At 42.7% G+C, this 24,052-nt stretch overlaps 1 protein-coding gene across 8 annotated transcripts in view; it reads left to right on the plus strand.

Annotated features, from left to right (window-relative positions):
* Positions 1 to 24,052, plus strand: part of LOC134358189 (heparan sulfate glucosamine 3-O-sulfotransferase 5) — a 389,601-nt gene that overhangs the window by 326,783 nt on the left and 38,766 nt on the right. For 2 of the 8 annotated variants that reach the window (XM_063070210.1, XM_063070202.1), the window contains exons 1-2: positions 20,854 to 20,935; positions 21,439 to 21,584. The exons of 4 other annotated variants lie outside the window; for them this stretch is intronic. The gene's annotated coding sequence lies outside the window, so the exon portion shown is untranslated. Of the gene's footprint in view, positions 1 to 20,835; positions 20,936 to 21,438; positions 21,585 to 24,052 lie in introns of those variants that run through there. 2 more of the 8 variants (XM_063070186.1, XM_063070194.1) reach the window with 1 other exon arrangement.

A 24,052-nucleotide genomic window follows, 5' to 3' on the forward strand; every position in this document is an offset into this window, starting at 1 on the left:
GTACCTCAAGGCTCAGTGCTGGGACCCCAGTTGTTTACAATATATATTAATGACTTGGATGAGGGAATTAAATGCAGCATCTCCAAGTTTGCGGATGACACGAAGCTGGGTGGCAGTGTTAGCAGTGAGGAGGATGCTAAGAGGATGCAGGGTGACTTGGATAGGTTGGGTGAGTGGGCAAACTCATGGCAGATGCAATTTAATGTGGATAAATGTGAAGTTATCCACTTTGGTGGCAAAAATAGGAAAACAGATTATTATCTGAATGGTGGCCGATTAGGAAAAGAGGAGGTGCAACGAGACCTGGGTGTCATTATACACCAGTCATTGAAAGTGGGCATGCAGGTACAGCAGGCGGTGAAAAAGGCGAATGGTATGCTGGCATTTATAGCGAGAGGATTCGAGTACAGGAGCAGGGAGGTACTACTGCAGTTGTACAAGGCCTTGGTGAGGCCATACCTGGAGTATTGTGTGCAGTTTTGGTCCCCTAATCTGAGGAAAGACATCTTTGCCATAGAGGGAGTACAAAGAAGGTTCACCAGATTGATTCCTGGGATGGCAGGACTTTCATATGAAGAAAGACTGGATGAACTGGGCTTGTACTCGTTGGAATTTAGAAGATTGAGGGGGGATCTGATTGAAACGTATAAGATCCTAAAGGGATTGGACAGGCTAGATGCAGGAAGATTGTTCCCGATGTTGGGGAAGTCCAGAACGAGGGGTCACAGTTTGAGGATAAAGGGGAAGCCTTTTAGGACCGAGATTAGGAAAAACTTCTTCACACAGAGAGTGGTGAATCTGTGGAATTCTCTGCCACAGGAAACAGTTGAGGCCAGTTCATTGGTTATATTTAAGAGGGAGTTAGATATGGCCCTTGTGGCTACAGGGGTCAGGGGGTATGCAGGGAAGGCTGGGGCGGGGTTCTGAGTTGGATGATCAGCCATGATCATAATAAATGGTGGTGCAGGCTCGAAGGGCCGAATGGCCTACTCCTGCACCTATTTTCTATGTTTCTATGTTAAATTGTGAATTATGAACAAGGTGTGAACTTCCCTTTAATTGAATGCAGTTAAGCCATCATTGATTTCTACATGTAGTCACTCACCAACATTTATCAATAGTGGATGTAATGGGGTGCAAAATGCTCTGATTAATCCCTTTACCCGCTAAACTGTAAAATTTATCATAGTCCATTTTACAGGTGAAACAGTGTGAAAATAAATTATAGATGCCACTGTTGATAATATGCTTTCCTAAAGACAACTTATTATACTTTGTTTTACCCTGTGATAATAAAAGTAAAAACGTCAGTTTTACTTGTCACCTGTACATCGAAACATTGAAACCTACGGTGTTTGCGTCAATTCAAATCAGTGAGGCCACCAGGATCACCAGGCTTAGGGCATCAACATAGTATGCCCACAATTCACTAACCCAAACCTGTACATCTTTGGAACGTGGGAGGAAACCAGAGCACCCGGAGGAAACCCATGTGGTTGTAGGGAGAACATACAAACTCTTAATAGACAGCAACGGGAATCCGACCCTGACTGTTAGTCACTGGTAATATCAAGCAGTTGAACCCACTAGTATGCTACCATGCCATGTGATCAACAAAATATAATAATAAACACCAAAAAAAAAATCTGTAGGTGCTGGAAATTCAAAGCAACACACACAAAATGCTAGAGGAACTCAGCAAGTCAGGCAGCATCTATGGAGAGGAATAACTGTTTATTGACTGTTCAACTTTTCAGGCTGAAACTCTTCTTCAGGATTAAAATATAATACATTGTCTTCAGTAAAATGTATAGAATAGGTATTAAGATGATTTGCCATTGCAATTGTATTACTAATAAATTGTTAAAGCAGCATCTTTTTGTGCCCCATAGCAAATAGTTCATACGCCTGGAAATTCTCCTCCTTCTGTGTCCAGAGAAAAGTGTAAAGTGGGTACAAACTGAAAATATGGATTAAAAGATCATTGATGAAAATGGAAAATGTTGGAAAAAGAACACTGCTCAGGCAAAATGGAAAGGAGTTCACATTTTAGTCAAAGAAACCTTATCAGAATTCTTTTTCCTTTTCTAATTCAGATTACAGTTTTTGATACTTAGTGGACATCATTAGGTTACATTAGAGTTAAAGGGCAAAAGTTTAGGGGTAACATGAGGGGGAACTTCTTTACTCAGAGAGTGGTAGCTGTGTGGAACGAGCTTCCAGCAGAAGTGGTTGAGGCAGGTTCGATGTTGTCGTTTAAAGTTAAACTGGATAGATATATGGACAGGAAAGGAATGGAGGGTTGTGGGCTGAGTGCAGGTCGGTGGGACTAGGTGAGAGTAAGAGTTCGGCACGGACTAGAAGGGCCGAGATGGCCTGTTTCTGTGCTGTAATTGTTATATGGTTATATGTTTACATGGATATCCACAATATAGTCAACTTCTAATAATCAAACCCTTCACCTGAGCAGAGTTTTGTCTGCAGAACTGTTCACATTCAAAACATTGACAAGGTTTAGACAATTTAAGTGACAGGCCAGATTAAAATGGCTGCGGTTTCTGGGTCGGAGGTGAGAGGCAGGTCAGTTTGGCTTGCTGTTCCATGGGGTTTGCTCATCGCTGTTCTGGGCTGAGGCTGCGGCCTGCAACCAGTGGACTTCTGGATCAGCTGCAGTCATGCCTGGCTTTGTGAACTTCCGTTCTGAATGCTGTTAGTTTGCTTTATTGTTTGCACGATTTGATTTTCTCTCTCTGTCTGTCTGTCTGTCTGTCTGTCTCTCTCTCTGTCTCTCTCTCTGTCTCTCTCTCTCTCTCTCTCTCTCTTTCTCTCTGTCTCTCTCTCCACACACTGGGTGTTAGGATGGTCTCATTTGTTTTTAATGGATTCTATTGAGGTTCCTTGTTTTGTGGCTGCCTGTAAGAAGACAAATGCACTTTGAACTTTGAACATTCAAATATAATCACCACATGTGTTTGTTCAGGGATCTCTCGACATTACATTAAGAATTTCCGACACCTTACTTTCTGTGGACTCCCACAATGCTTGGATTAACAACCAGCAACCAGCAGAAAGGTACATAATAAGTGATTTATGAAGAAAACGAGAAGACTGACGATTTTAAGGTCCCATAAGACCATAGAACGACGCAGCACAAGCGAGACACGTTACACTTAACCAAAGTTCCATTGCCTTTGCTTCATTCCAGCAAACCTCAAAGCTCAAAGTTCAAAGTAACTTTATTATCAAAGTACATATCTGACACCACATACAACCTTGAGGTTCAATTTCTTGCAGGTCCACTCAATAAATCCAGTAACCATAATAGGTTCAATGAAAACCCAAATCAGCTGGGCATTCAACCAGTGTGCAGAAGGCAACAAACTGTGCAAATACAAAAATAAAGAAATATCAATAATAAATAAATAAGCAATAAATAGCAATGAAATGCCCTCAAAAGCGCGTGTATAGGCTCTTGTGTCAAAGGTCACAGGGAGATGGCAGGTAAATGAGATTGAGAAGGATAATAAATCAGCCATGATGGAATGACAGAGCAGACTTGATGGGCCGAATGGCCAAGTTCTGCTTCTATGTCTTATGGTCTTTTACACCCCTCTGAAATGTCAAAATGCTCCTTCATCCATGATGCTCAGAACTGGGCATAAATGTATAAATGAGGACTATACCTTTCATTTTGTTCCTGCTCCTGGACTTTGCAAGTAAGATATTTATTTATTTACTTAGAGATACAACGTGGAACAAGCTCTTCTGGCCCAACAAACCGTGTTGCTCAGCAACACACATTTTAATGGGACAATTTACAATGAGCAATTAACCTGCTGGTGGGAGGAACCTCACAAGGTCACGGGAAAGAATGTACAAACTCCTTACAGACAACACTGGAACTGAACTCCGAACAGTAATTCAATTCAACCACACAGGAATGCCCATGAATACAGCCAAATGAGACAGTGCTACTCTGGGACCAAGGTGCAAAACGCAGCACTAACAGTCACACACAGAACAAAGCACACATAACACATACAAGATATAGGAAATAGTCATGGAAAAAACCTGAGTCCACGTATGCCGCGGAAATCTGCAGCCGACCACAATACAGATTGACTTCCTCCCAGTGAATGCTGGGGTGGGTACAGCACAACTCCAGCCTGGGCACCGCACCACACTGCCCATGGTGGAGCACACCGGCTTCGACACCTCTGTCCTGGCGGCTGTAAACAAGTGACACTGCCACTTGAGGCCTGCTCCTCGCTATCTCCGAGGCCCTGCAGATCCCGGTGCTGGTCCCTGCTGTCTGCCAATAAATCAGCGAATCAGACTTGCGGCATTCCACGTTAACAATGTCCAAAAGGGACTTGCAATCTCAAGAAAAGTGACTAAGATGCTCACTCGCTCCTTCGCACACCAACTCTTCCGAAGTCCCTCTGATGCAAGGAGCAGCACGATCTGCACTAAGCCCAGCTCCTTCAGTCCCCTGTCAATGAGAAATGCGGCAGACCTGCAGGATCTCCATAGATGTTGCCTGACCCGCTGAGTTCCGCCAGCGTTTTCAGATTCAGATTTATTTATCGTATGCACATCTAGGCATACAGTGAAAAACATCATTTACAATAACAGCCACCACCCCCAAGAATGTGGTTGAGACAACCCGCAAGTACCACCACACACTCTGACACCAACATAGCACGCCCACAATGCTCTGCAGAACAAGTGGCGCCACGGACGGGTAGCGCTTTCTGCGATGCAATTACAGCTCAGGCCATTCTGGAGTTTGGAGTTCAATTCCAGCATCTTCTGTAAGGAGTCGCTGTCACCCTCCCCATGGAATGCGGGCGTTTTATCCAGGTCCTCGAGTTTCCTCCCACCATCCAAAGTGGTGCTACGTATTTTATCCACAGTTCTGGGGCGGCATGGTAGCACAACACTTCACAGTACAGACGACCAGGGGTTCAATTCCCACTGCTGCCTGTAAAAAGTTTATACATTCTCCCCAAGACCATGTGAGTTTCGTCCGGGTGCTCCGGTTTCCTCCCACAGTCCAAAGATATACTGGTTGGTAAGTTAATTGGTCATTGTAAATTGTTCCATGATTAGGCTAGGGTTAAATTGGGTGATTGCTGGGCAGCGTAGCTCAAAGGGGCAGAAGGGCCTATTCTGCGCTGTTTTTCAATAAATAAATAAATTTGGTCATTGTAACTTGTCCCGTGATTAGGTTTTGGTTACTTGGGTTTGTCAGAGGTTTGCTGGGGCAGACTAGCTCAAAGGGCCAGAATGGCCTACTTGCCCTGTAATGCCGAAATAAAATAAATAAAATCTTGGCGAGCACAACAAAGAACCAGAACGCAATTAGCAACAGAACACCCACATTTTGTGTGTGTCGTTTTGCTTTCTGATCATCCAGGTGAACACTTGGCTATCGACCAGAACCACTCAAAAAGATTCATTTCTTCCATTTTATTGCTGCTGGTAAGAAGATAATGGTTATAAGTTGGCCTTCATTTGCAATAGAAAAGCGACAGTAACTAAAGGTGCAGAGTCCCATCATCATTCCTGTGCACCGCTGCCTCATAAATGCAGTAAGTGACATTCAGTATAGAAAATCTGTACAGCATTTGAGGTGGGTGCATGCAAAATGCTACCCGTGAAATGCACACTGCTGGCAGAGTTAAAGCCAGATGAAATTGTAGGCACACTACATCCCTGCTGCTGCTTCCATGCATTAATGCCAACAAATTACTGCTAATATGCAGCTCTATATATTTTTCAGAGTTACGCTTTATTTTATTTATTTATTTATTCACAGTACTGTGCAAAAGTCTTAGGCACATATTTCATATATAGATAGGATGCCGTAAGTCTTTTGCACCATACTGTAGTCATTTTATGTATTACACTATACTGCTACAACAAAAAAGAAACGCATTTAATGACATATGTGTTTCTGATTCCGGTATGGGTCTCTATTGTGGACTGAGAGTGGGAAGGAGTCAGGGAGAGGGGAACCATGGTTGGGAAAGGGGGAACGAAGAGAGAAGGGAATGGGAAGCACCAGAGAGACATTCTGTAATGATCAATAAACCAATTGTTTGGAATCAAATGACCTTACCTGGTATCTCAGGGCTGGGTGTGTCTGCACCCGCGCCCCTAGCCCACTCCGGCCCTGCCCGGCCCCTGCCAGTCCTTCTCTGCCGCCTGTCCCACTCTCCTCTCACAGCACTCCACCCTCGCCATTCCCAATGTCATTTGCTCCCACCAGATTTACAAACTCGCTCCCTGCTCCACTTCGGCAGTACTGTGCAAAAGTCTTATGTGCCTAAGACTTTTGCATAGAACTAATCTATTTATTTATTTAGAGATACACTGTGGAACAGGTCTTTCTAACTGAACAAGTCGTACCACCCAGCAACCCACCTATTTAACCCTAGCCTAATCACAGGACAATTTGCAATGACCAATTAACCTGCCAGCCAGTACATCTTATGACTGTGGGAGGAAACTGGAGCACCCGAAGGAAATGGGGAAAGAATTCAAAGTTTTGAGATGCAACAGGACTTGGGAGTCCTCGTACAGGATACCCTTAAGGTTAACCTCCAGGTTGAGTCGGTGGTGAAGAAGGTGAATGCAATGTTGGCATTCATTTCTAGAGGAATAGAGTATAGGAGCAGGGATGTGATGTTGAGGCTCTATAAGGCGCTGGTGAGACCTCACATAGAGTACTGGGGGCAGTTTTGGTCTCCTTATTTAAGAAAGGATGTGCTGACGTTGGAGAGGGTACAGAGAAGATTCACTAGAATGATTCCGGGAATGAGAGGGTTAACATATGAGGAACGTTTGTCCGCTCTTGGACTGTATTCCTTGGATTTTAGAAGAATGAGGGGAGACCACATGGAAACATTTCGAATGTTGAAAGGCATGGACAGAGTGGGTCTGGCAAAGTTGTTTCCCATGATGGGGGAGTCTAGTACAAGAGGGCATGACTTAAGGATTAAAAGGCGCCCATTCAGAGCAGAAATGCGAAGAAATTCTTTTAGCCAGAGGGTGGTGAACCTATGGAATTTGTTTCACACGGGCGGCAGTGGAGGCCAAGTAATTGGGTGTATTTAAGGCAGAGATTGATAGGTATCTGAGTAGCCAGGGCATCAAAGGTTATGGTGAGAAGGCAGGGGAGTGGGACTAAATGGGAGAATGGATCAGCTCATGATAAAATGAGAGAGCAGACCCGATGGGCTGAATGGCCAACTTCTGCTCCTTTGTCTTGTGGTCTTATGGCCTTATGGAAACCCACGTGGTCAGGAGGAGAACGTGCAAACTCCTTATAATCAGCGCTAACCACTACACCACCATGGCGCCCTATCACTCACTTTTAGTGCCATGAGACTATTTGCACTGCACTAAATCTATTTAATTTATCAAAGGCAGTTCTTCCCTCTTTGTATAGGTTTTTAAAGCATCCACATAAACTGTGCACTTGCTGATAAACTCAGCGATTGAACTTACATTCATACATTGAGCAGAGCTCTACTTTGCTTTGGGGCTTTATGTATCCTCACACAGATAAAGGAAACATACAACAATATTTTATTTTGCCTTTATTAGATTACGGTAATAAAATCTAACCTCTGCCAAACAATAAAGCAAAAAAATAAAACAGATGAAGTGAAATGGAAGGTAAATGTCACAATAATCAAGAAAGGTTTAACTGGATTTAAAATTAAATTAGAAGTTAGTATCTCCTATCTTATTAGGTAATGTTTTTACCATGCTATTTCAGCTCTGCCCTCTTTTGGTGGTAGCCCTGTACTGCAGCGCAAATCTTTACTCTCAAAATCACTGACAGCACTGGACACACAGAAAATTATATTTGGTCAGAAAGGAATAAATAAAAAAATCTTACTTTAGCAATTTGAGACACAAAATGCTGGAGGAACGCAACAGGTCAGGCAGTATCTATGGAGGGTTATACAATACCATCCAAAAGTCTTAGGCATTTATATACCCACAGTGCCTGAGATTTTTTCACAGTACTGTATTTGTCAAAGTGTAGTACAAAGTCAGTTTGTAAATCTGGCAGGAGCGAAGGATATTGAAAAAGACGAGGGTAGGGCATTTTGGGAGTGGTGTGGGACAGGTGGCAAAGAAACAGTGCCAGTTCCAGACACACCCAACCCTGAGACACGAGACAAAGTCATTCGATTCCCAACACTTAGCTTATTGATCAATACGGAATGTCTCTCTAGTGATTACCCACTCCCTTCCCCTTTTGCCAACCATGATTCCCCTCTCTCTGCCCCATTCCCACTCTCAGTTCACAATAGAGACCTGTATCAGAATCAGGTTTAACATCGCTCACAAATGTCATGAAATTTGTTGTTTTTTTGTGACAGCAGTGCAGTGCAATACATAAAATTATTACAGTGCTGTGCACCCTCACTACATATATGTGCGTAAATCTTTTGCACAGTACTGTACATGACTATAATGTGAGAGAGGGACAATCATTGACACACACAAAATGCTGGAGGAACTCAGCAGGCCAGGCAGCATCCATGGAAACGAGTACAGTGAATGTTCAGGCCGAGACCCTTCATCAGGACTGGAGCAAAAAAGATGAGGATCAGAGTTAGAAGGTGGAGGAAGAGGAGGAAGAAACACAAGGTGAGAGGTGAAACGGGGAGGGGGAGGAGTGAAGAGCTGGGAAGTTGATTGGTGAAAGAGATACAGGGCTGGCGAAGCAGGGAGTCTGATAGGAGAGGACAGAAGACCATGGAAGAAAGAAAAGGAGGAGGAGCACCAGAGGGAGGTGATGGGCCAGTAAGGACATAAGCTGAGAGAGGGAAAAGGGAATGGTGAAGGGTGGCATTACTGGAAATTTGAGTAATCGATGTTCATGCCATCAGGTTGGAGGCTACCCAGACAGAATATAAGGTGTTGTTCCTCCAACCTGAGTGTGGCCTCATCGCGACAGTCGAGGAGGCCACAGACAGACCTGTCGGAATAGGATTGGGAAAGTAGAATTAAAATGGGTGGCCACTGGGAGATCGCGCTTTTTACGGCAGATGGAGTGTAGGTGCTCAGCTAAGCGGTCTTTTTATCTAGGTTGGGTCTCACTGATATACCAGAGGCCACACTTAGAGCACCGGATGCAGTAGATGACCCCAACAGACTCAATGGTGAAGTGTTGCCTCACCTGGAAGGACTGTTGGGGCTCTGAATGGTGGTGAGGGAGAGGGTGTAGTGCTTGTTCTGCTTGCAAAGATAAGTGCCAGGAGGGACAAATGGACAAGGGAATCACGTAGGGAGTGATCCCTGCAGAAAGCAGAAAGCTGGGGGGAGGGAAAAGGTGCTTGGTTGCGGGATCCCATTGGAGATGGTGGAAGTTATGGAGAATTCTGTGCTGGACGCTGAGGCTGGTGTGATGGTAGGTGAGGACAAGAGGAACCTTATCCCCGGTGGGGTGGCGGGAGGATGGGGTGAGGGCAGACGTGCGCGTAATCGAAAAGATGCGGTCGAGGGCAGGGACAATCACTGACGTTATTTAAAGAGGTCTAAGATATTTGCCTCCTTGCCAGATCCAAGTCATGTCCGTTCTATTTACACTTCATTGGGCATTGCCATTGTATTACCTTGATGTACGTCCGTGCACGTTGTAATGATTTGATCTGAGTGAGCAGTGTGCGGGAGCTGCTGTTCGCTCTGTCTCGGATGCCCATGCTCAGAACTGACTGTCAGTAAAACAGAACAACGGCCGCTTTGACGGACGTTTCTGCTGACCTGACACCCACAAGCCTGAACTATTAACTCACTGTAGAGTGAGGTTCTTTATCTAAACGTGATGCTTTACATCAACTTAGAAATGCCCTGGCTATGTATCCTGAAACTTATCAAGCATCACTACAATGTTCTGTACCTGAGGTGTTCTTTAATTCATTTAGGACGAAATGTCTGTTACATTCTGTATGTGTGCTTCGTGTTTTTCCCTTGGGCAGTTCATTTACCATCTTTTTAATTTAATATGCAGAGTGAAATATTCATCAGCTTATATTTGTCACATGAGAGATCAAACAAAATAATAATAATCATCATCATCATCATAAATAACTTATTTATAGCAACACACACAAAATGCTGGAGGATCTGACGAGGGGTCTCGGCCCGAACGTTGACTGTTTACTCTTTTCCCTGCATGCTGCCTGACTTGGCTAAGGAATTGGTGCAAGGGGAAGGGTTTAAGGTTTTTGGATCATTGGGATCTCTTCTGGGGAAGGTATAACCTGTTCAAAAAGGACTGGTTACACCTGAATGTGAGGGGACCAATATCCTTGCGAGCAGGTTTACGAGAGCTGTTGGGGAGTGTTTAAACTAATTTTGTCGAGGAATGGGAACCAGAGTGACAGGGCTGAGGATGGGGCAGTGGGTACACAAGTAGTGTGTAGTGAGACTGTGAGGAAGGGTAGGCAGATGAGAGGGCAAAATTGCAGTAGGTGGGATGAGATAAAGTGTAACAAGGGGTCAAAATTGAAAAGGGTGATGAATACAGGACTGAAGGTATTATATTTGAATGCATGCAATCTACAGAATAAGGTAGATGATCTTGTAGTGCATTTAAAGATAGGCAGGTAGGATGTTGTGGGCATCACTGAGTCGTGGCTGAAAGAAGATCATAATAGGCAGCCTAATATCCAAGGATAGACTTTGTTTCAAAAGCATAGGAAGGTAAGCATAGGGTGTGGGGTGAATTTTGGTAAAAAATGTAATCAATTCCTTAGAAAGAGCTGATAGGATCAGAAGATGAAGAATCCTTGCGGATAGGGTAGAGTTAGAAAACAGGAGGTTAACTGACCCTGATGAGAGTTACATACGGGCCTTCGAACAGTGGTCAGGATGTTGACCACAAATTACAACAGGTGATAGAAAGGCAGGCTGGTAGTTGGGAAAATCAGGTTGGTGCTTGATCCCAAGAGAGGGAATTTATAGAATAACCAGGGGGGTGGGGAAATCTAGGCTCAGTGGGCACAGATTCAGGTTAGAGAGACACCCCCTTTAGCCAGGGGGTGGAGAGTCTCTGGAATTCATTGTCAGAACTGGCTGTGCAGGGTAATGAATTGGGATTATTTAAGGTGGAGTTTGATAGGTTTTTGATTACTTAGGACTTCGAAGTTTACAGGGAGAAGGTAGGAGAATGGGGTTGAGAAGGATAATAAGTCTGCCATGATGGAATGGCAAAGCAGATTTGATGGGCCAAGTGCCCCATGTCTTTTGGTCTTACTAATTTTTCTCACACAACAATTCCTCTATTCATAATCTTAATGTGATAAAATGCCAAACCAATTGCCAGTGTTGAAAATTATCGAAATTGTGGGAGTTTGAATGAGTATATACTGTATTCTATTGTTAATCTTACCAGAGCCTCATACAATTTCAACATATGCTTGTATATACTTTTACAGTAACCTCAAATTGAACTGCATGGTATAACATGGACAAGTTTTGGAGGTAAATCTCTTAGACTTCTGAAATAAGTTCAATGATTATCCAGCTCTCACATTTGGTCATGTATAGCACTGAGCAAAAGTTGTAGGCACGCACATAAAGCTGGGATGCCTAAGACTTTTACATAATACTGTACCGCAGTAATTTTATGTATTGCTCTGTACTGCTGATTCAAACCTGCTTCAAAAAGGCAAAACTTACACAGGTGCCTAAAAAGAGTAGTGTAAGCTGCCTTAATGACTATCACTCAGTAGCATTCACATCTATGAGGTTGGTCTTGGCTAGTATCAATTTGTGTCTCAGCAAGGACCTGGACCCACTGCAATTTGCCTATCACCACAATAGGTCCTACGACAGATACAATTTCAATGGCTCTCCATGTGGCTTTAGACCAGATGGACAATACAAACACCTAGGTCAGGATGCTGTTCACTGACTATAGCTCAGCGTTTAACACCATCATTTCCACAGTCCCGAGCAACAAGCTCCAGAACCTGGCCTCTGTATCTCCCTCAGCAATTAGATTGTCAACTTCCTAACCGGAAGACCACAATCTATGCGGATTGGTGATAACATCTCCTGCTCGCTGATGATCAACACTGGGGCATCTCAGGGTATGTGCTTTGCCCACTGCTGTACTCTCTCTATACCCATGACTGTGCAGTTAAGTATAGCTCAAATGCCATCTATAAATTTGCTGATAACACAACCATAGTCGGTAGAATCCCAGATGGAGATGAGAATACATATAGGAACGAGATATAACAACTAGTTAAGTGTTGTTGCAGCAACAACTTGCGCTCAGTGTCAGTAAGTTGGAAGAGCTAATTGTGGACTTCAGGAAGGGTAATATGAGGGATCATGAACCAATCCTCATAGAGGGCTCAGAAGTGGAGAGAGTGAGCAATTTCAAGCTCCTGGGTGTCAAAATCTCTGAGGATCTAACCTGGTCCCAACATATTGATGCAGCTATAAGGAAGGCAAGACAGCGGCTGTATTTCATTAGGAGTTTGAAGAGATTTAGTTTGTCAACTAAATCACTCAAAAAACTTCTGTAGATGTACCATAAAGAGCATTCTGACAGGCTGCATCACCGATCACTGTCTGGTAGAGCGGGGGTGGGGGCTACTGCACAGGACTGAAAGAAGCTACAGAAAGTTGTAAAATTAGTCAGTTCCATTATGGGTACTAGACTCCGTAGTATCCAAGACATCTTCAAGGAGTGGTGCCTCAGAACGGTGGCATCCATCATTAAAGACCACATCACCTAGGACATGCCCTCTGCTCTTTGGTACCATCAGGTAGGAGGTACAGAAGCCTGAAGGCACACTCTCAGTGATTCAGGAACAGCTTCTCCCCTCTGCCATCCAATTCCTAAATGGACATTGAACCCATGAACACAAACTCACTTTTTCTTAATATTATTTTTAATCTAACTATTTAATATACATATATGTACTTACTGTAATTGATTTACTCAATGGAGTATTATCATGTACTCCATTGAACAGCTGTTGCTAAGTTAACAAATTTCACAACACATGCCAGGGATGATAAACCTGATTCTGATACTGCTTGCCACAAAAAATACAAATTTCATGACACATGAGTGATGATAAACCTGATTCTGATATGGGTCTGTATTGTGGACCGAGAGTGGGAAGGGGGCAGGGAGAGGGGAATCATGGTTGGGAAAGGGGGATGGGAGAGGAGAGGGAGCAGGAAGCACCAGAGAGACATTCTGTAATGATCAATAAACCAATTATTTAGAATCAAATGACCTTGCCTGGTGTCTCAGGGCTGGGTGTGTCAGTACCTGCACTACCTCCCCCCCCACCCCCCCGGGCACTCCTCTGACGCCTATGCCACATCCCTCCTGCAGCTCTCTACCCTTGTCATTCCCAACATCCTTTGCTCCTGCCAGATTTACAAACTCGCTCTCCGCTCCACATTGACAAATACAGTGCAAAAGTCTTTGATACTTGCAAGGAATGTTCCATTCTTTACACACGTTAAGATGTGAAACATATAAGAACATAAGAAATAGGAGCAGGAGTCGGCCATCTGGCCCGTCAAGCCTGCTCCACCATTTAATAAGATCATGGCTGATCTAGCCATGGACATATCTCCGCCTACCTGCCTTTTCCCCATAACCCTTAATTCCCCTACTATGCAAAAATTTATCCAACCTTGTTTAAAATATATATACTGAGGTAGCCTCCACTGCTTCATTGGGCAGAAAATTCCACAGATTCACCACTGTTCAGGAAAAGCAGTTCCTCCTCATCTCCGTCCTAAATCTACTCCCCCAAACCTTGAGGCTATGTTCCCTAGTTCTAGTCTCACTTACCAGTGGAAACAACTTTCCTGCCTCTATCTTATCTATCCCTTTCATAATTTTATATGTTTCTATAAGATCTCCGCTCATTCTTCTGAATTCCAGTACATAGAGTCCCAGGCGACTCAATATCTCCTCATAGTCTAACCCCCTCATCTCTGGAATCAACCTGGTGAACCTCCTCTGCACTGCCTCCAAAGCCAGTATATCCTTCCTCAAATAAGGAGACCAGAACTGCACACAGTACTCCAGGATGCGACCTCACTAATACTCTGTACAGTTGCAGCATTACCTCCCTGCTCTTAAATTCAATCCTTCTAGCAATGAAGGCCAACTTGATAGCCTGCTGCACCTGCAAACCGACCTTTTGTGATTCATGCACAAGCACTCCAAGTCCCCCTGCACAGCAGCATGCTCCAATTTTTACCATTTAAATAATTATCTGCTCTTCCATTTCTTCTTCCAAAGTGGATGACATTGTATTCCATCTGCCAGAGCCTTGCCCACTCATTTAACCTATCTATATGTCTCTGCAGACTCTCCGTATCTTCTGCACAATTTGCTTTTCCACTCCATTTAGTATCAACAGCAAACTTAGTTGTATTACAATCGATCCCGTCTTCCAGATCATTAATGTATATCGTGATCAGTTGCGGGCCCAGCATTGACCCCTGTGGCACACCACTCACCACTGATTGCCAACCAGAGAAGCATCCATGTATCCCATCTTTCTATTAGTTAACCAATCCTCTATCCATCCTAATACATCAACCCCAACTCACCCCCGCCCCCATACTTCGTTATTATTATCAGGACAGTTTTCCTTTTATTAAGTACAATGTATCTCAACCCATAGTAATCGACTGGCCAAAAAGCAATATCTGTTAGAGTACAGTGCTGTCAAAATAAGCAGGCTGTAACATCGAAACAGCGAGCTGTTGGCCTCTCCTCTCGCTGTGGCAGAAGCAATAGCTCTCTCTCCCTCATTAATGAGAGAGTGAGAGCCTGTGGGATGTCAAAGTGTTTGGGTGGACACAGTTTTTTTTAATGGACTCTAGGTTATGGCCTCTCTGGGGGTTTCGCAATTGCTTGCATTGAGGATAGTTGGGGGACCGCCGACGCTTTTGCTGGAACAATGGATGGAGGGGGAGGGAGGAGGGTTGATTGTTTGGTGTTGCTTATGTGTGGGGGAGGGGAGCTTTGGGGTGCTGACATTGTTCTGTCATTCATCCTTTGGGGTTTTTCTTCTGTTTCATGGATGTCTGTGAAGAGTAAGAATTTCAGGTTGTATACTGTATACATTCTCTGATATCAAGTTGAAACATTGAATAATTGAAGACTTGTGAAACTTCATTGGTGTTTCTCAATTAACTTTAATGCAGACTGTTGTGGTGTGAAGATTTGATAGCAGTAGTTCCATCAGTTCTCAAATTTATAAATCACCTTAATCCTTCCTAGTGACAATTATTTTCTTAAAGATCAATGCACAATGGATGACCTTATATGCCTCCAGAAATTAAGAATGTCCAGTTTATTAACATGTTTTGCTGGCATGGGATGTCGTTGTGACAGTATACGCAGTGGCCACCTGTACACCTGCTCGTTAATGCTATTATCTGATCAGCCAATTACATGCAGCAACTCAATGCAATAAAAGCAATGAGCTGTGGTCAAGAGGTTCAGTTGTTGTTCAAACCAAACACCAGAACGGGAAGAAATGTGATCTCAATGATTCTGACCTTGGAATGATTGCTGGTGACAGAAGGGGTAGTTTGAGTATCTCAGAAACTTCTGATCTTCTGGGATTTCCATGCACAACATTCTCTAGAGTTTACAGAGAATGGTGCAAAAACATATTTAAAACATCCAGTGAGCAGCCATTTTGTGGATGAAGATGTTTTGTTAACAAGAGGGGGTAGAGGAGAATGGCCTGACTGTTCAAGCTGACAGGAAATCAACAGTAACTCAAATAACAATGCATTATGACATCTCTGAATGCACAACACATCAAACCTTGAAGTGAAAGGACTACAGTGGAAGAAGAGAGCAAACAGACATTTGGTGGCCACTTCGTTAGGTACAGGAAGTACCAGTAAACTAGCCACTGAGTGTAGTTTTCCACTTCCCATGTAATGGCATTATATTTAGAGTCATAGAAAACTACAGCACAGAAACAGGCCCTTTGGCCCATCTAGTCCATGCTGAACCATTTAAACTACCTAGTCCCATCAACCTACACCAGGACCATAGCTCTCCAGACCCCTACTATTCATTTACCTATCCAAAGTTCTCTCAAATGTTGAAATCAAAATCACAGCCACCACTTGTGATGGCAGCTCATTCCATATTCAAAACAACCTCTGAGTGAAGAAGTTTTCCCTCGTTCCCCTTAAACATTTTACCTTCACCCTTAACCCATGACCTCTAGTTATGATCTTACTCAACCTCTGTGGAAAAAGCCTGCTTGCATTTATCCTATCCATACCCCTCATAATTTTGCATACCTCTGTCAAATCTCCCCTCAATCTTATACGTTCTAGGCAATAAAGTTCTAACCTATTCAATTATTCCTTTAACTCAGGTTCTCCAGTCCCGACAACATCCTTATAAATTTCCTCTGTACCCTTTCAACCTTGCTTACATCTTTCCTGTAGGTAGATGACCAAAACTGCACTCAATTTGGCCTCACCAACATCTAGTACAACTTCAACATAACATCCCATCTCCTGTACGCAGTGCTTTGAGCATTGAAGGCCAATGTGCCAAAATATTTCTTTATGACCCTATCTACCTGTGCCCAACTTTATGTACCTGTTTTTCCAGATCTCTTTGTTCTACCACACTCCTCAGTGCCCTACCGCTCACTGTATAACACTTACCCTGTATGGTCCTACCAAAGTGCAACACCTCACGCTTGTCTGAATAAAATTCCATCTGACATTTTTCAGCCCACTTTTCCATCTGGTTCAGCTCCCACTAGCAGCTTTGATAGCCTTCCTTGCTGTCCACTACACCGCTAATCTTGAGGTCATCCGCAAATTTGCTGATCCAGTAAACCACGTTATCATCCAAATCGTTGGTATTAATGACAAACAACAACAGACCCAACACAGATCCTTATGGTAATCACAGACCTCCAGTCAGGGAGGCAACCATCTACTACCACTCTCTGGCTTCTCCCACAAAGCCAATGTCTAATCCACTTTACTATTTCATCCTGAATGCCACGAGGGGGCATAGTTTTAAGGTGCTTGGAAGAAGGTACAAGGGGGATGTCAGAGGTAAGTTTTCCAGACAGAGAGTGGTGAGCACTGCCAGTGATGGTGGTAGAAGCGGATACAATAGGGTCTTTTAAGAGACTCTTAGATAGGTACATAGAGCTTAGAAAAACAGAAGGCTCTGCAGTAAGAAAATTCTAGGCAATTTCTTGAGTAGGTTATATGGTCAGCACAACATTGTGGGCCAAAGAGCCTGTAATGTGCTGTAGATCCCTATGTTTCTATGTAACTGAACCTTCTTGACCAATCTCCCATGTGGGACCTTGCTGAAGTCCATGTTGACAACATCCATAGCCTTGCCTTCATCATCTTCCCTGGTAATATCCTTGAAAAACTCTCTAAGATTGGTTAGACATGACTAACATGTACAAAACCATGCTGCTTAATCAATCACTGTCTATCCAAATACTCATATATCTGGTCAGGTAGAATATCTTCCAATAAATTTCTCCTTGAGGCTCACCGGTCTCTAAGTACCTCATTTATTCTTAGAATCTTTCTTAAACAGCGGAACAAAATTAGCTATCCGCCAATCCTCCAGGACCTCATCTTTCGCTAAGGATGATTTAAATATCTTTGCAAAGGCCCTGTAATTTCTGCACTTGTGGGCTTGCTATGTGGGCGCCAGAAGTGTGGAACCACTTGCAGGCTGCCCTCGACACTTATTCAGACTACGCTGGTTATTGGCTCAAAATGTTGCATTTCATGGTATGTTTCAATATTTCGATGTACATAGGACAAATAAGGTTAAACTTTACATCAAGTTTAGATCATCAGATTAACTGCAAAGACAAATTAACTTGTTCAGTTTTTTTAGCACCTACTAATGAAAGTGAATTAAAAATGGGCAGAGATCTTTTGATCACCGGTGAATATTGACCTATGGACTAAGTGTGCACCTGTGAAGAAACCATGGTCAGAAATTCCTTCCAAAATCTGTCCCAAATCCTCTTTAACGAGGCAGTGCAGATGTCATTCAATCACGTGGTGGAGTTAGGGGGTTGTGCAGTGAATGACAAGGCAGTTCTAGCTCTGGGACAAAATGGCTGAATAAGTTCTTTGATCAGAACCTAAACAATAGCCAGTTGACTAGGTTGTCAAAAACATTATGAATTTTTTATGTATCTCTGACATTCAAAACCTATTAAAAGTCAATTACTATTTTAAATTTTTCTTTTCTTTTCATTTTAAAAACAAAAAATAGTCAAAATCATTCAGACAAATGTAATTAAAATACATATTTTAATTTTAGTGCAACTGAATTTGCAGTTAACATGATTTAATTATTTAGAATTTTACAATTAATCACAATTCTTTGTTTTAAGTCAATCTGCAGCCCTGGTTTTCATAGGCCATTTTCAATGATTTTGGACTGAACTACCTTGTTTGTTTTCTGATGAACTTTATTTTTGATCTTTATTATTAAATTATTACCATTCTTAAAGGGAATCTTTTCAAAGGAAAGATGAAGCAATTGCTTGATATGAAGCTGCCCAGTTGTGCTCATTTACTGAAAATGTTTGCATCTGTTTTGAAACACAGATCCCTATGGTACTCCACCAGTCACAGGCCTCCATTCAGGGAGGCAACCGTCCACTAACACTCCCTGGCTTCTCCCTCAAAGCCAATGTCTAATCCAATTTACTGCCTCATCTTGAACGCCAAGGGACTAAACCTCTTTGAACAACCTCCCACGCGGGACCTTGGATCATTATTTATTTTGGCCTTCATGAAAGTGATATAAATTTGATTGACATTCACATGTACATGAGCATGCAAGCATGTGTGTGTGAGCACATGTGTGTGAGTATGCATGTGTAAGTGTTCCAACATGTGTATACAAGTGTGTGTGCCCATTCCTATATTGCCATACTTACTCATAGCATAGTATCAAGCACTCTGTAGTTTTACTTCACACACATCTAGTGCAAAATTTCTGAATTATATATTAAAGTCATAGAGTCAAGAAAAGTACAGAAACAGGCCTTTCAGCCCATCTAATCCCATCAACCTGTACTGGGCCCGTAGACCTCCTTACCCCTACCATCCTTGAATCCATCCATCCATCCCTCAATCACAGGACTCTGCAGAGAGTGGTGTGGACAGCCCAGCTCATCTGTAGGTGTGAGCTTCCCACTATTCAGGACATTTACAGAGACAAGTGCGTAAAAAGGGCCCGTAGGATCACTGGGTACCCAAGTCACCCCAACCACAAACTGTTTCAGCTGCTACCATCCGGGAAACGGTACCGCAGCATAAAAGCCAGGACCAACTGTCTCTGGGACAGCTTCTTCCACCCGGCCATCAGACTGATTAATTCATGCTGATACAATTGTATTTGTATGTTATATTGGCTGTTCTATTATACATACTACTTATTATAAATTACTATAAATTGCACATTGCACATTTAGATGGAGACGTAACATAAAGATTTTTGCTCCTCGTGTATAAGAAGGATGTAAGTAATAAGTCAATTCAATTCAATACCTATCCAAATTTTTCTTAAACTTTGAAATCGAGTTCGCATGCTCCACATATACAGCAAGCTCACTCCACACTCTCACAACCCTCTGAGTGAAGAAGTTTGCCCTCCTGTTCCCCTTAAACTTTTCACCTTTCACCCTTAACCCATAACCTCTGGTTGCAGTCCCACCCAACCTCAGTTGTAAAAAGCTTGCTTGCATTGACCTCATATATACCCCTCATAATTTTGTATCGCTTTATCAAATCTCCTCTCAATCTTCTATGTTCTAGGGAATAAAATCCTAACCTATTTACTCTTTCCTTATAACTCGGGTCCCCCAGACCCGACAAAATTTTTTGTGTGAAATTTGCATTCAAATTACGGTTGAATAATTTCATTTTCCATTAGCAGAAAAAAAAGATTAACAAAAGATTAAAATATGATAGCTAGCATTTTTCCTCTCACAAAAATATTGATGAATAAGACAGATAGGATTTTATCAGGAAGAAAATGGTTTGTTTTATCATCCACATGAACCTCTGTGAAAGTGGACTTTATTTAAAGTTATTTTTCCTATACTTTCTGCTGGAGAGAATCTTTGATCAAAAGATGGTACAAATTCAATTTAAATTTAAACTTGAGAAACATCAGTCTGAGTGTTATGCAATTAACTCACCTGATAGGAATAATCGAAAGTGTATACCTTGACAAGAATCACTTCTTTATTTCAGTTTTCAATTTAAGACTGCTCAATTTTCTCTTAAAGTTTAAGCAAAAGACATATGTATAAAGGATTGGAGTCAAGGCCAAAATGGGAGCAAGTACAAAGAAGCAATGAAGCTATAGTCCTGTTCTGCAGGACCATTTTTCAATGTGCGATTGTGAAGGCTTATTCAGATAAAAATCTTACCTTGGTTGTTTGGAAGGCCTGGCAGTACAAGGTGAGAAACAGAATGTTTTTTTTTAATTTTTAAGCCTACTCTACACTCCATAAAGCAAACAATATAAGAATAACAGAAATTTTGGTTGAATCACATTAGAAAGAAATGTTCTTAAATTACATCTCCATTTAGATCTGTTAGCAAATCTATCTTAAAACATGAAATGAACATCTCCCTTTTCAACAGCAGCAGACCCTTATGGCCTTAATACTGAGTGGAAGAAAATGCATGTGTTTGCATGTTTCTTTCAACACAAAATGATTACACACCATAAATGATTAACATTCAATGTTGAAATCTGGGCTAGAATGTAATGCATGACGACGTTGTAACTCTTAAAGGAGGCATTTGGTGCAAAAGGCAATGTATCGAGAGTTGTAAAATTAGAAGTACTTAACCTGAGGTAAGTGGTGGTCAATTTATTCTTTTTGTAAATTAACTCGTTGTCCTTATGCTCTCAGTTTCATCCATCTCAAAACAGCAAATGACCTATCATGGTACAGGGACGGGGAGATGCACTTCTTCACAATAAACTCAATTAACCTACAGCTTTACACTAGCTCCAAGGCTACTGTTTCAAATATTTTTAAGTATCACTTTGTTTCCTTTCTAATTATTTTCTACACTGTTTCTCCTGTCCTTCTTTGAACATACTGACTCATTCCCCAAAAACCAGCTGTCCCTTAAAATACTTCTCTCTCTCTCTCTCTCTCTCTCTGCACCCCCCTGCCCCCAGCTCCCTCTCTCTCTCTCTCCCTCCCAACCTCTCGCTTTCTCCCAATCTTTCCACTCTCCTTGAATCAAGAATGCCCTGTTTTTGTTCCAGTTCTGTGGATTCTGAGGTGGTTGATCTGGTTAAGATACACATTTTAATTTTTAATTGTTTTATTTGATTTAACGATACAGCATGGTAACAGGTCCCTCCTACCCAATGAGCCCATGACACCCAGTTACACCCATGTGACCAACGAACCTACTAACCATACGCTTGTCGAGTCATTTCCTACAACAACCTGGCATCCTCTCGCCGCAGTGGGGCCTGGATTGGAGTGGTGAGTCCGTATCGCATTCAGCAATATGTGGAGAATCAAAAGTGGGTCTGATCGTTCTCTTGTCCCTCAGCAGCACACTTTTCTTCGCAGAGCTCGTTCGGTAACAATGAGGAATAGAAGCACTTGTACTTATTATTTTACAAATAGAAAATGCTGCAGACACTCAGCAGGTCAGGAAGCATCAGTGGACCAAGTAATGCTCTCATCAGAACTCCATCAGCTATTTCTTTTTGTTGGCATGTTTCCTGTTCAAGTTCAGAAGCATTTAGTTTTTAATGATTATCATTATGATTATGAGGACACACAGTCTCCTTTTACTGTCATTTAGTAATGCATGCATTAAGAAATGATACAATGTTTTTCCAGAATGATATCACGAAAACACATGACAAACAGACTTAAAAACTAATAAAAACCACATAATTGTAACATATAGTTACAACAGTGCAAAGCAATACCATAATCTGATAAGAACAGACCATGGCACAGTAAGAGTCTCAAAGTCTTTCGAAAGTCCCATCATCTCACGCAGACGGTGAACCTCCAGCGCCGCCAACTTGCTGATGCAGCATCCCGGAGGCATCCGACCACAGTCCGACTCCGAATCCATCCAAAAACTCTGAGCCTCCAACCACCTCTTCGACACCGAGCACCGAGCACCACCTCTGCTGAGCGTTTCGACTCCGGCCCTGGCAAAGCCAAGGATTTGGGACCTTCGTCTCCGGAGATTCTCGATCGCACAGTAGCAGTGGCAGCGAATCGGGCATTTCAGAAGTTACTCCAGATGTTCCTCTGCGCTTCTCACGGCTGTCGCCATCAAATCCGGATTGTGCACGGCCCCCTAGTTACACATAATCAATATTCATTTGGGACGGCCGTGCGCGCTGCGTCGTGCCGCTATCTTCTCCCCCCTCCATAAAGAGAAATGAAAATTAAGTGGCTGTGGACTTTCATGACACTTGCCTATCACTTCCCCCTGGTACCCCTCCTCTTTCCCTTTCTCCCATGGTTCACTTTCCTCTCCTATCAGATTCCTTCCTCTCCAGACCCTGACCTTTCCCACCCACCTGGGTTGACTAGGTGTTGTGTCCTAGCTGTCGAGATACACAAGCCTGGGCAATATAATATCTGACTGGGCCACTCAAGGTTATCAATTTTTTTGCATTTTAAACAACTCCATGGCAGTGTGCTTTGGGTCATTGTCCTGCTCAAAGATGAACTTCCTCCCCGGTTTAAACTTTCTGGCAGAGGCTAGCAGGTTTTTTTAAAATCCAGGATCTCTCTGTATTTAGCAGCATTCATCTTCCCATCAGTCCTGACCAGATTTCCAGTCCCTGCTGCTAAAAACCAGCCCTACAGCATGATGCTACCTCCACCATGCTTTACAGTAGGGATGGTGTTACCTGGGTGGTGTGCAGTATTAGGTTAACGCCATTAGATTAAGGGGTAGTGGAGGTATAATCTATCCATCTGTGCTGATCACCCCATACTTGACCAAGCTGTTCCACCGTGAACACGATCTGTTATGAGTCAACATGATGTTTTCAGATCAAGTCATGCATAGCACGTACCTCCGCCGCACCGCTCCGGTGTGTTTCTGTGGTACAGGGGGTAGCGACTCTTGTGCCTGTTTTGTGTTCTATCGCTGAGCAGCAGTGAACCATCTGATTGGCCTGTCAGAGTTCTCGTTGGGAACTAGTTGACTTGATCAGCATTTCTGATCTGGCTACTGTTCACAACTGCACTTAATAAAAAAATATTCATACTGCATAGTGTAGAGGTAAAAATGTTGCACTTTAGTCTCATTCGGCCACAAGACCTTTTTCCTCATCTTTACAGTATCTTCTAAGCAACACTTTGAAAAGTCTTTACGGGAAAGGATATGCTTTTTTTTATTTAGCCATAGCTTCTTCCTTGCTGCGTTTCAATAAATACCCCTTTTGCGCAAGGCGTTAGAGATTGCGGAGACATGAACTTCATCTCCAGTTGTAGCCACTGGCCTCTGCACCTCACTCAGAGTGACTGTTGGCAACACAATATCCTCTCTTAGGTGCCATTCTTCTTTGGTGACTATGTTTGGAGGGGCAGCCTGACCTCAGCAGAGTGGCTGTGATTTCATATTTTTCCACTTTTTCTTGATGGGCAGCACTGAGCTCTGAGGTATGTTCAGTGCCTTTGAGATGGTCTTGTACCCTTCTCCAATTTTCCACATCAACAAACTGGGTGAGTTGGTAAGATAATATATTGCTCCTGAGGAAAGTTAGCATAGTAATTACAAAGCGGATGAGTATTTTTTCAGCTTCACAATTTTGTTTTTTTTTTAATTTTTAGTATATTGTAACAGATTTTGGAATTCTTTTCTTTTGATTTGACATGATGCACAATGTGCTGTAGATTAGCTCAAAAAATCCTGCTGCAATAAACTTTAAATATAGAAAATGAGACAGTAAAATGTGAAAGTAGTTGTG

The sequence above is a fragment of the Mobula hypostoma genome, chromosome 2 (genome assembly GCF_963921235.1).
Source record: "Mobula hypostoma chromosome 2, sMobHyp1.1, whole genome shotgun sequence".
Classification (NCBI taxonomy): Eukaryota; Metazoa; Chordata; class Chondrichthyes; order Myliobatiformes; family Myliobatidae; genus Mobula; species Mobula hypostoma.